At 38.2% G+C, this 14,337-nt stretch overlaps 1 pseudogene; it reads left to right on the top strand.

Moving 5' to 3' along the window:
• The first annotated feature begins 13,636 nt into the window (after positions 1-13,636).
• LOC114102096 (SIN3-HDAC complex-associated factor pseudogene) lies at positions 13,637-14,337 on the top strand (annotated as a pseudogene).

The following is a 14,337-nucleotide window of genomic DNA, read 5'->3' as shown; positions in this document are numbered from 1 at the left end:
CACCATCTAGTAGAAATGAGGGGTAATGACTAAGATATTAAAAGTAAGCAAAAAGGCCTGCATCACCAGCAAACTAGTATTCATTATCAGAATAATTAGATTTAAACTGACTGAAGCTGTAAAACCAAAGAAAAACCTGATTAGACCCTGTGGCTTCAATTACCTTTACTTAATTGCTTTCATCACCAATTTCAGAAGTCACACAGCTAAAGCAGGAAATTCCCATTAGCTTTGCTATGGGTAACACCTGTGAAGACACCTCTAATATAGGAGTGAAGATGCTAATTAATAGTGGCCCAAGTTGTTTTTCAGGAACTTGAAGGCTGCTTTTGTTTGTTTCAGACAGGTTGAAATAAACCCTTCTCCTGGGCCTCTGTAGGTGTGTGTTAGGTGACATTTTGGCATCAAAGGCCAAAAACTTCACCCTCAGATCATGTTAATATCACCATTTCTGGATATGTGTCCTAGGAAGAGCCAACAAGTTTCATTACCCAAGTGTAGGCCACCAATTACTTTACATTTCCTTATTTTCCATTACCTTTCCCTGTATCGCCGAATATCCTGCTTCTATTTCCACAAAAGTAGCAGGATATAAGGTCAATACTCATAAATCAATAGCTTTCATGAACTCCCACAGCAATTCAGCTGAGAAAGAAATCAGGAAAACCATTCCCTTTACAATATCATTTTTTAAAAAACCCTAGGAATTAATTTAACCAAGGAAGTAAAAGAACTCTACAATGAAAACTATAGAACACTTAAGAAAGAAGTTTTAAAAAGACTTCAGAGGTTGGAAACACCTCCCATGTTCTTGGATAGACTGAATTAATATTGTCAAAATGGCCATCCTGCCAAAAACAAGATACAAACTTAATGCAGTCTCCATAAAATACCAATGACATTCTTCACAGAACTAAAAAAAATGAATAAATAAAAATTAAAAATAAGACAAAAAACCCAAAACAATTCTGAGTAAGAAAGGCAAAGCAGGAAGCATCACAAAACCTGATCTCAAATTATACTTTGGCACTATTGTAACAAAAACAGCATGGTATTGGCATCAATGAAGACATGAAGACCAATGGAATAGAATAGAATGCACAGAAACAAACCCACATATGTAGAGCCATCTGATACTTGACAAAAATGCCAAAAATACATGTTGGAGAAAAGAGAGGCTTTTAAACAAATAGTGCTGGGAAAATTGGTTAACTATATGTAGAAGATAAAAATTAGATCCCTATCTTTCACCCTTCACAAAAGTCAAATCAAAATGGTACAAAGACTTAGGAAACAGACTACAAACCTTGCAACTGCTAGAAGAAAACAGAGTCAACACTCCATATTGGTATAGGTACTGACTTCCTCAACAAGACACCTAAAGCTCAAGAAATAAAACAAGAATCAGTAAGTGGCATGTAATCAAATTAAAAAGCTTCTGCACAGCAAAGAAAATAATTAAGAAAGTGAAGGCTGCTTCTTTTGATTGAGCACAATTCCTATGAGCCAGCATCAGGCAAAACTCTTGGTAGCTAGGGGAATGGCCGCTTTGATTCTGAAGATCTGAGCAGCACATCATAGCACTGACTATATTCTCAATTCTCAGATTGTGTGACCCTGTCTCAAAAAAAAAAAAAAAAAAAAAATATATATATATATATATATATATATATATATATATATATATATATAGAGAGAGAGAGAGAGAGAGAGAGAGAGAGAGAGAGAGAAAAGGTTGGGTATGTAGCTCAGCGGCAAAATACCCCTCTGTTTAATCCCCAGATTAAAAAAGATTGTGTGTTTAAAAAATATAATCCAGCTAGAAATTATTGATTAAAGTCATAATTAAAATTTAAAAAATGATCAGATAGATGTAGGTCATTGAAAAAATTATAATTCCCCAGAATGAAATATTATAGGCCACCTTCTCTTCTGACTAGAGAATTAAAAAGCATCCTTTCTCAAAAAAGTTTTGATATTTCAAACACTTCTGGACTACCTAATATATAGAGAAATTGATAGGCAGATAGTCAAATCTGCTTTTTAAAAGGTAATTAGTAGAGAAATGCATCCTATTCTAAGTGTTGTTTTAAAATTGATGTTATCTCTGGTCCTTGTTTTTTTCTTCCATAATGAAATAAGAGAATGGGTAAGACATCTCTTATGATAATTTTTCTCTAACACTTTATTGTAAATGAATATATTTGGGGTGGGCAAATGTGAAAAATACTTCATATTCCTCAAGGAAGAAAGAGAAGAAAGAAAGAAAGAAAGAAAGAAAGAAAGAAAGAAAGAAAGAAAGGTATTGTGTCCATCTACAACTAAAAATATTTTTTAAAAGATAAACTTGAGGTCACCATCCCTGTTTTCGACTGACCGCAGCTCATTCAGCCATAGAACAGGTAATTTCAGGCTGCCGTTCGCCTGCGGCTTGCAGACAGATTGCTAGGGTTCAGTGCATGGGTGCTTCTTAGAACCTGATCTTATCGGAGCGAACACCGAGCGCGGGGCGGCCGAGTTCCGGCTCCCTGAACCGCCCTGGCCCAGGGCTGCGGAGCCTGCAGAGGCTGCTTCTTGGACCCTGCTCCTATCAGAGCATACACCAAGCACTAAGCGGCCGAATTCCGGCTCCCGGAACTGAGCCTGCGGGGACTGCTTCTTGGAGCCTACCCTTATAGGAGCTTACACCGAGCATGGAGCGGCCAAGTTCCGGCTCCCGGAACTTCCCTGGCCCGGGACTAGGAGCCCGTGGAAACTGCTTCTCGGTCCGGGTCCTGCTGAGGGCCGGTCAGGACTCACCCGCTGCTTTGGTTGCCCGGCAAGGGGAAGGAAATGCTGCCATTCGCATAGGATACCAACATGGCAGAGATCTGATGTCATCAGAAAGCGGCGGAGGAGAGAACTTCATCAATACCAGCGGCGACAGAAACAGTTGGTCTCCTGGTAGGGGGGGTGAGGCACAGACACCCGAGTCTCCTCGATTTGTCGTCGAGCCAGAGGGGAGGAGCCGGGCCGCCGCCAGCGCCCGGAGCAGGCCCAGCGTGGTGACCGCATGACCCCAATTGGAGAGGGGGCAGAGCGGAGCCGCCACCCGCACCCGCAAGGTGGGCAGACCCGCGACCCAGTGGTACATGGGCGTGGTAGGAGGGGCAGGGCAGAGCCGCCGTTCGCACTTGCAAGGTAAACAGACCTGTGAAAGCCTGGCGGGTCAGGCCCAGTGGCCTGCCAGTGTGGTACACAGGTCAACCCAACTGGAGTAGGGGCAGAGCAGATCCTTCTCCCACGCCCGGATCAGTCCCTGCCGGTGTGGTGGCCACGTGACCCCAATTGGAGTGGGGGCGGAGCGGAACTGCCACCCGTGCCCGCAGGGTGAGCAGACCTGTGACCAACCTGCAGATCAGGCCCAGGGGTCCGCAGGTGTGGTAGGAGGGGCAGGGCAGATCTGCCGCCTGCGCCTCCAAGGTAGGCAGACCTGCAACAGACCGGCGGATCAGGCCCAGGAGCCTGCCGGCGTGGTACACACACCACCCTAATTGGAGTAGGGGCAGAGCAGAGTCGCCGCCCGTGCCAGGAACAGGCCCAGCGTCCTGCAGGCGGGGTAGTCACGACACCCCAATTGGAGTAGGGGCAGAGCAGAGCCTCCACCCGTGCCCGAAAGGTGGGCAGATCTGCGACCGACCAGCGGGACAGGCCCAGTGGCCTGCCAGTACGACAGACACGTCACCCCATTTGGAGTAGGGGCAGAGTAGAGCCGCCGCCCGCACCTGCAGGGTAGGCAAACCTGCAACCGACCGGCGGATCAGGCCCGGTGGCCTGCCGGCGTGGTACACTCGTCACCCCAATTGGAGTAGGGGCAGAACAGAGCCACCGCCAGCGCCCAGAACAGGCCCAGTGACCTGCCAGCGTGGTAGCCACGACACCCCAATTGGAATAAGGAGAGAGCAGAGCTGACGCCCGCGCATGCAGGAAAGATACGCAAGCAGTATGAAAAGACAGGAAAGAAAGGACCACAAGCAATGCAGGTCAACGCAACTTTAGAAGAGGTAACAGCTGCAGCAGATGGAACGTCAGATAAAGAATTCAGGATATACATGCTTCAGATGATCTGGAGTATCAAGGAAGACATTAAACAGCAAAATCAGACAATGAAAGATCACTTCGACAATGAATTACGCAAACAAATCCAGGAAGCAAAGGATCAACTATACAGATAGATAGAGGTTATAAAAAACAAACAAACAGAAATCCTAGAAATGCAGGAAGCAATAAACCAACTTAAAAACTCAATGGAGAATACTACCAGCAGAGTAGAACACTTAGAAGATAGAACATCAGACAATGAAGACAAAGTATTTCAATTGGAAAAGAACATAGACAGCTCAGCAAGACTGTTAAGAAACCATGAGCAGAACATCCAAGAAATATGGGATAACATTAAGAGACCAAACTTAAGAGTCATTGGGATACAGGAAGGTACAGAGCTCCAAACCAAAGGAATGAGCAGTCTATTCAATGAAATAATACGAGAAAACTTCCCAGACTTGAAGAATGAGACAGAATCCCAAATCCTAGAAGCCTACAGGACGCCGAATGTGCAAAATCATAAGAGATCCACACCTAGACACATTATAATGAAGATGCCCAACATACAGAATAAGGAGAGAATTTTAAAAGCTACAAGAGAAAGGAAGCAGATTACATTTAGGGGTAAGCCAATCAGGATAACAGCTGATCTTTCAACACAGACTCTGAAAGCTAGAAGATCCTGGAATAACATATTTCAAACACTGAAAGAAAATGGGTTCCAACCAAGAATTGTGTATCCAGCGAAATTAAGCTTCAGGATGGAAGATGAAATTAAAACCTTCCACGATAAACAAAAGTTAAAAGAATTTGCAGCTAGAAAACCATCTCTTCAAAACATCCTCACCAAAACATTACAGGAAGAGGAAATGGAAAATAACAATGAAAACCAACAGTGGGAGGTAGGACAGTAAAGGGGGGGAAAATAATCAAAGAGGAAAACAAACCATGTTTAGTAACATAAATAAACAAATATGGCTGGAAGAACAACCCATATCTCAATAATAACCCTAAATGTTAATGGCTTAAACTCACCAATTAAGAGACACAGGCTAGTAGAATGGATCACAAAACAAGACCCAACAATATGCTGCTTACAGGAGACGCATTTGATAGGAAAAGACATACATAGGCTGAAGGTGAAAGGTTGGGAAAAATCATATCACTCATATGGACTTCGGAAACAAGCAGGAGTGTCCATACTCATATCAAATAAAATAGATTTCAAGCCAAAGTTAATCAAAAGGGATAAAGAGGGACACTACATACTGCTTAAGGGAACCATACACCAACAAGACATAACAATCATAAATATTTATGCCCCAAACAATGGTGCAGCTATGTTCGTCAAACAAACTCTTCTCAAGTTCAAGAGTCTAATAGACCACCATACCATAATCATGGGAGACTTCAACACACCTCTCTCACCACTGGACAGATCTTCCAAACAAAAGTTGAATAAGGAAACTATAGAACTCAATAACACAATTAATAACCTAGACCTAATTGACATATATAGAGTATACCACCCAACATCAAGCAGTTACACTTTTTTCTCAGCAGCACATGGATCCTTCTCAAAAATAGATCATATATTATGTCACAGGGCAACTCTTAGACAATATAAAGGAGTAGAGATAATACCATGCATCTTATCTGATCATAATGGAATGAAACTGAAAATCAACGATAAAAGAAGGAAGGAAAAAGCATACATCACTTGGAGAATGAACAATAGGTTACTGAATGATCAATGGGTTATAGAAGACATCAAGGAGGAAATTAAAAAATTCTTAGAGATAAATGAAAACACAGACACAACATATCGGAATCTATGGGACACATTGAAAGCAGTTCTAAGAGGAAAATTCATTGCTTGGAGTTCATTCCTTAAAAAAAGAAAAAAACAACAAATAAATGATCTCATACTTCATCTCAAAATCCTTGAAAAAGAAGAGCAAAACAACAGCAAAAGAAGTAGAAGGCAAGGAATAATTAAAATCAGAGCTGAAATTAATGAAATCGAAACAAAAGAAACAATTGAAAAAATTGACAAAACTAAAAGTTGGTTCTTCGAAAAAATAAACAAAATCGACAGACCCTTAGCGATGCTAGCGAAGAGAAGGAGAGAGAACTCAAATTACTAGCATACGGGATGAAAAAGGCAATATCACAACAGACACTTCAGAAATACAGAAGATAATCAAAAACTATTTTGAATCCTTATACTCCAATAAATTAGAAGATAGTGAAGGCATAGATAAATTTCTTAAGTCATATGATCTGCCCAGATTGAGTCAGGAGGATATAGAAAATCTAAACAGACCAATATCAATTGAGGAAATAGAAGAAACCATAAAAAGACTACCAACTAAGAAAAGCCCAGGTCCAGATGGGTATACAGCAGAATTTTACAAAACCTTTAAAGAAGAACTAATACCAATACTTTTCAAGCTACTTCAGGAAATAGAAAAGGAGGGAGAACTTCCAAATTCATTCTATGAGGCCAACATCACCCTGATACCTAAACCAGACAAAGACACTTCAAAGAAAGAAAACTACAGACCAATATCTCTAATGAACCTAGATGCAAAAATCCTCAACAAAATTCTGGCGAATCGGATACAAAAACATATCAAAAAAATTGTACACCATGATCAAGTAGGATTCATCCCTGGGATGCAAGGCTGGTTCAATATACGGAAATCAATAAATGTTATTCACCACATCAATAGACTTAAAAATAAGAACCATATGATCATCTCGATAGATGCGGAAAAAGCATTCGACAAAGTACAGCATCCCTTTATGTTCAAAACTCTAGAAAAACTAGGGATAACAGGAACATACCTCAATATTGTAAAAGCAATCTATGCTAAGCCTCAGGCTAGCATCATTCTGAATGGAGAAAAATTGAAGGTATTCCCTCTAAAATCTGGAACAAGACAGGGATGCCCTCTCTCTCCACTTCTGTTCAACATAGTTCTCGAAACACTGGCCAGAGCAATTAGACAGACGAAAGAAATTAAAGGCATAAAAATAGGAAAAGAAGAACTTAAATTATCACTATTTGCAGATGATATGATCCTATACCTAGCAGACCCAAAAGGCTTTACAAAGAAACTATTAGAGCTAATAAATGAATTCAGCAAAGTGGCAGGATATAAAATCAACACGCATAAATCAAAGGCATTCCTGTATATCAGCGACAAATCCTCTGAAATGGAAATGAGGACAACCACTCCATTCACAATATCTTCAAAAAAAATAAAATACTTGGGAATCAACCTAACAAAAGAGGTGAAAGACTTATACAATGAAAACTACAGAACCCTAAAGAGAGAAATAGAAGAAGATCTTAGAAGATGGAAAAATATACCCTGTTCATGGATAGGCAGAACTAACATCATCAAAATGGCGATATTACCAAAAGTTCTCTATAGGTTTAATGCAATGCCAATCAAAATCCCAACGGCATTTCTTGTAGAAATAGAGAAAGCAATCATGAAATTCATATGGAAAAATAAAAGACCCAGAATAGCAAAAACAATGCTAAGCAGGAAGTGTGAATCAGGCGGTATAGCCATACCAGACTTCAAACTATACTACAGAGCAATAGTAACAAAAACAGCATGGTACTGGTACCAAAACAGGCGGGTGGACCAATGGTACAGAATAGAGGACACAGAGACCAATCCACAAAACTACAACTATCTTATATTTGATAAAGGGGCTAAAAGCATGCAATGGAGGAAGGATAGCATCTTCAACAAATGGTGCTGGGAAAACTGGAAATCCATATGCAACAAAATGAAACTGAATCCCTTTCTCTCGCCATGCACAAAAGTGAATTCAAAATGGATCAAGGAGCTTGATATCAAATCAGAGACACGCCATCTGATAGAAGAAAAAGTTGGCTACGATCTACAGTCGGTGGGGTCGGGCTCCAAATTCCTCAATAGGACACCCATAGCACAAAAGTTAATAACTAGAATCAACAAATGGGACTTACTCAAACTAAAAAGTTTTTTCTCAGCAAAAGAAACAATAAGAGAGGTAAATAGGGAGCCTACACCCTGGGAACAAATCTTTACTCCTCACACTTCAGATAGAGGCCTAATATCCAGAGTATATAAAGAACTCAAAAAATTAGACAATAAGAGAACAAACAACCCAATCAACAAATGGGCCAAGGACCTGAACAGACACTTCTCAGAGGAGGACATACAGTCAATCAACAAGTACATGAAAAAATGCTCACCATCTCTAGCTGTCAGAGAAATGCAAATCAAAACCACCCTAAGATACCATCTCACTCCAGTAAGATTGGCAGCCATTAGGAAGTCAAACAACAACAAGTGCTGGCGAGGATGTGGGGAAAAGGGTACTCTTGTACATTGCTGGTGGGACTGCAAATTGGTGCAGCCAATTTGGAAAGCAGTATGGCGATTTCTTGGAAAGCTGGGAATGGAGCCACCATTTGACCCAGCTATTCCCCTTCTTGGTCTATTCCCTAAAGACCTAAAAAGAGCATGCTACAGGGACACTGCTAAATCGATGTTCATAGCAGCACAGTTCACAATAGCAAGACTGTGGAACCAACCTAGATGCCCTTCAATAGACGAATGGATAAAAAAAAATGTGGCATTTATACACAATGGAGTATTACTCTGCATTAAAAAATGACAAAATCATAGAATTTACAGGGAAATGGATGGCATTAGAGCAGATTATGCTAAGTGAAGCTAGCCAATCCCTAAAAAACAAATGCCAAATGTCTTCTTTGATATAAGGAGAGTAACTAAGATCAGAGTAGGGACGAAGAGCAGGAGAAGAAGATTAACATTTAACAGGGATGAGAGGTGGGAGGGAAAGGGAGAGAGAAGGGAAATTGCATGGTAATGGAAGGAGACCCTCAGGGTTATACAGTGGAGGGGGTAGAGAGAGAGGAGGGGAGGGGAGGGGAGAGGTGGGGAGGGGGGAGGGGGGAGGATGGGAAAGGCAGCGGAGCACAACAGACACTAGTATGGCAATATGTAAATCAATGGATGTGTAACTGATGTGATTCTGCAATCTGTGTATGGGGTGAAGGTGGGAGTTCATAACCCACTTGAATCAAAGTGTGGAATATGATATGTCAAGAAATTTGTAATGTTTTGAACAACCCACAATAAAAAATTTAAAAAAAAAGGTAAACTTGAGGAGATTTTATCAAAAATTATTGCCATAACTAGAACTGCCATCCCTCATATCTTCTCTATAAAGTGTATGCAGTAAAAAATAATCACACAGAAGAGTAACCAAAGATTTTATATTCTATCACCTCTGTGGATACATGAAAAGATGATCACAATTTAGTAATTCAAATATTCCATCAATATAGACTTAAAAATAAGTTAAATAATAATAAATTGGCCTATTAATCTCTTAAGTTATACAGTGTATAAAGTGTGAATTTGGAGGGAATAGATAGGAAGTACCTATCACTCATAATGTTAGAGTGATTATTAGAAAGTAGAAAGAAAAATCTAATTTAAAAATACTGAAAAACTTTAATGATTAAAAGAAAGTGAAATCTCATCATTTATTCAATATATACTGATCACACAGATATTAGGAGCATGGCTCTAACCTACTGGCTTTAAAGAAAAGAACAATAAGATGGATATCTCTCTCCCCTGCTTGCAATTTAGCAGGGGAGATATTCAAGTAATTGAGTGTCTTATCCCATTACCTATTGCTATAACTGAATACAAGAGAACAGGCAATTTCTAAAGAGTAGAGGTTTATTTCATTCATGGATCTGGAGTCTGAGAAATTCAAGAGAATGGTATTAGCATCTGGTAGTGGGCTTCCTGCAACATCATAACCTGGTGGAAGGTATCTCACGACAAGACACAGCAAGTGTGTTAGCTCAGGCCTACTTCCTCTTCTTATAAACCAATTAGTGCCATCATGGGGCCCCACCTCATGACCTTATCTGACCCCAATTACCTTTCAAAGAACCCACCTCCAATTATTATTAACATATAAATTTGGGAATTAGGTTTCCAAAATGTGAATTTTTGGTGATATATTTGAGCCATAGCAAAAAGTACAACATAGAAATAAAATTATGATTGAAGTCATAATTGAAGAGTATTGAGCAAAGAGAGTCTCTAAGTGGGAAATGTAATCTCATTTTAAATAGCAGGGAATGTCTCCCTGAGAAAGTAGTCTTTAAGACAGTATCCTAACCAAATGCAATGGATTCTCTTTTTGGTGAATGTGAAGCTACTAAGCATGACCAGAAGCTACTAAGCATGACCAGAAGCTACTAAGCATGACCAACATTGAGTATGGAGAGCACTGGAGTTGTCTGAAAGGTAATACTACCTCAAAGGATGAAGCATGGGGATTTTGTATGGGGAGCCTACACATATTCATATAGGCAGGCATTTAAGGGGCAGCAAATTCCAATCATGCTCAATTTAGGATATGCATTCCTAGATATAAAAACCAACTACCTGAAGGCAGTGGAGAGTGACCAAAACCAAGCAGAACCTGAAGGAAAGTGAATCCATGAAAGGAAGAAACTTCACTGGATGAAATTCATGTACACATGGCCTTTTGCCAGAGGGTACTGACCAGGCCAGTGACATTGGCAGCCAGAATTCAAACAGAAAGCCACAGTCATATTGGCATTAGGAATTAGAGGACGAAGTTCGGGACTATAGCAAGGCTGAAAAGTGAGGTGGGGGGAGCAGTCATGAAATGGTATAATATTCACTTACAGTAGAAGTACCTAGGAGTAGTCATAAAAAAGTAATATACAAAGGAAAGTCAAGATACTGATTGTTAAATTATTCCTCATGTTACTTTATGTAAAATAACAACAACAAAGAAATATGAAAGTAGGTGAACATAAAATGTAATAAAACATTTAAAAACTTGTAGAAAAGGTAGGATATGATAAAAATACACAACTTCTTGCATCCCAAATACTCTACTATAGTGGGGTATGATAATATGCTGGAAATATTCAGAGAATTAGAGGTTATCAAAAATTCCCTTAACTTTATTTAAATTTTGCAAAAATAAAATGAATTGTTCTTTCAAAAATAAAAGGAATTCTGGATTTTTATAGATTTTTCAATACAAAATAAAAAGAAATAATTGTGGGTTTTTGTTTTTTGTTGTTGTTGTTGTTGTTTTGTACTTTAGATTTAACCCAGGGGTGCTTAACCACTGGACCACATTCCCAGCCTTGTTTATTTTTCATTTTGAGACAGCGTCTTGCTAAGTTGCTTAGGGACTTGCTCAATTGCTGAGACTGGCCTCCTACTTGTGTTAGGGACTTGCTCAGTTGCTGAGACTGGCCTCCTACTTGTGATCTTCCTGCCGCAGTCTCCTGAACCACTTGAATTACAAGAGGGCACCATTGTGCCTGGCTTGATCATATTTTTATATGAAAAATAACAGATATAATGTGAACTAGTATTTCTTAACTAACTGTGTGTATATGGGCTGTGTGGGGGGGATCTATTTTTTTTCTTAAACTCTGAAATTACCTCAAAAAAAGACTAGGTTTTTGTTTTAATACACATGTAGAAATTAGAAATGATGAATTCAAATTCCTAATGACAATTTCAATATCAAAACCATTTTTTTTAACATTTAAAAGAGTGATCAAAACAATATAAGTTTGTTAATACGTTGATAATTCATCTCAACTTGATCATTTGAGAGGCAGGTTCTCTATTTGTGTTAAATGAATATTCTGTAGTTTTTACTTCTCTCAGCACAAAGACGCATAGTTTAGTTTATAACAGAACTGAATATAGTAACAAAATACTTTATTCTAACTGGATTTCCTTCATCTTTTTTATTGTAATTAAAGTGATTTTCTTATTAAAAGAGAGGCTTACATGTTTTATATATTTTAACCAAAAAAGGAAGATTATATTATTTTGTTACCATATGAAAGCTACCTTGAAAGAAAATACATTTCATTGTAAATTTTAGAAACATTTCCAGTGAGGTTAGGAACAAGATAGACATTCCCACTAATGTCACCAATATTCAATTCCATTCTGCAAGGTTTAGTCAGGCAGTAATAAGAAGAGGAAAAAAGAGATGTAATATTTGAAAAAGAAGATATGATACTCTAATTTTGACAGACAAAATACAAGTCTATATAAAAAATTTAAAAGAATCTAAAGATAAATACTAACATAAATAAAAGCTTCAACAAGTTTGCCATCTATGTTCAATAATATTCCTACACACTAGCAATAATCATATAGAAAACTAAATAGAAACAAATATTATTAACGACTGTAAAACTCTTAACAATAACAAATGAAAAAAATGTGTGTTGTATATTGATCTATGATTAAAAGGACAAAAGTTTAAATATTTAATAGAAGACAGGAATAAATGGACTGATAAATCATGCTTATAAACAATTAATGAGATAAAGATATGAAATCATGACATTGTGATATAAAGCAGGAGTCAGACAACCATGGGCCCTATCTGGCTTATATAAAATAAATAAATATTTACTTGAAAACAGTTGTGTTTATATACCTTTTACTTATTCTTTGTGGATGTCTTTGTGCTGCAATAGACAAATTACAATGTAGACTAACTCTTTGTGTGTATATGGGCTGGGGGGGGGTGTCTATTTTTTTTCTTAAACTCTGAAATTACCTCAAAAAAGACTAGGCTAAGCCTCAGACTTTATTGTTTATCTCTTTACAGAAAACATTTGCTAACTCTTAATCTACAGCAGTTAAAAGTATTTAGCATCAATAGAAAAAGAGGTAAATAGACCAACAGAACAGAATAAAGAGATAAGAAACATGGAGGCTGCTTTGTTTATGACATGAGACATGATATTAGTGGAGAAAGTATTATCTCTCATAAAATGTCTAGAAAAATCAACTATTAGAAAAATAATTTAAAATTAAAATCATAAAATTACAATATCATTTTATATCAGCACAATAATTCTTAAAGTTTTAAAATATCCGAACATTAAAAGACTTAAAATTTAGATGAAAATACAGAAAAATACTTTGAAGAAATCAAAGTAAGAAATATTTCTTAACATTTTATGGATGATATTTATATATACACTTTTACTATTAAGAATAAAAAAGTCCCTAGTGGATGAAAAGATCTTTTAAAACAATGAAATGTCAAGCTGTACACAGGTAGAAGATAAATTAACAAAACAATGAACCATAATTGATTACTATTTCATATATATATATATATATATATATATATATATATATATATATAGCATTCATATATATCTCTAAGGAAAAAAGACTAATACCCTAATAGAAATAAAGAATAGATTTTATGAAATAGGATTCTTCAAAGTAGAAATCCAAAGTTCTCCCAAATATATGAAAGGATGATTATTCTCTCTGGTAATTTAAAAAAATACAAATATTGAAGGCAGTTGAGGAGGAAGCGCTTGGAGGGGGTTGGCCTGGTGTGTACTCCGCACCTCGGGGACGCTATTGTGCGTGGATCGGCAGTTTTGGGAAGGCTTTTTCCCAGAAGAAAAGATGTTTGGTTTTCACAAGCCAAAGATGTACCGAAGTATAGAAGGTTGCTGTATTTGCAGAGCTAAGTCCTCCAGTTCTCGATTCACTGATAGTAAACGTTATGAAAAGGACTTCCAGAGCTGTTTTGGGTTGCATGAGACTCATTCAGGAGACATCTGTAATGCCTGTGTTCTGCTTGTGAAAAGATGGAAGAAGTTACCAGCAGGTTAAAAAAAAAAAAAAAAAAACTGGAATCATGTGGTAGACGAAAGGGCAGGACCTAGTCTAAAGACTACTTTGAAACCAAAGAAAGTAAAAACTCTATCTGGAAACAGGATAAAAAGCAACCAGATCAGTAAACTGCAGAAGGAATTTAAATGTCACAATTCTGATGCTCACAGTACCACCTCAAGTGCCTCCCCAGCTCAATCTCCTTGTTATAGTAACCAGTCAGATGATGGCTCAGATACAGAAATGGCTTCTGGCTCTAATAGAACACTAGTTTTTTTCCTTTTTAGATCTTACTTACTGGAAAAGACAGAAAATTTGTTGTGGGATTATCTATAAAGGCCGTTTTGGAGAAGTCCTCATTGATACGCATCTATTCAAGCCTTGCTGCAGCAATAAGAAGACAGCTGCAGAGAAGCCAGAGGAGCAGGGGCCCGAACCTCTGCCCATCTCCACTCAGGGGTGGTGACTGATGTTTATG

Source organism: Marmota flaviventris, chromosome 7 (assembly GCF_047511675.1).
Source record: "Marmota flaviventris isolate mMarFla1 chromosome 7, mMarFla1.hap1, whole genome shotgun sequence".
NCBI classification, from domain to species: domain Eukaryota; kingdom Metazoa; phylum Chordata; class Mammalia; order Rodentia; family Sciuridae; genus Marmota; species Marmota flaviventris.
The sequence above is the reverse complement of the archived record's forward strand: the minus strand, read 5'-3'. Positions and strand labels throughout refer to the sequence as shown.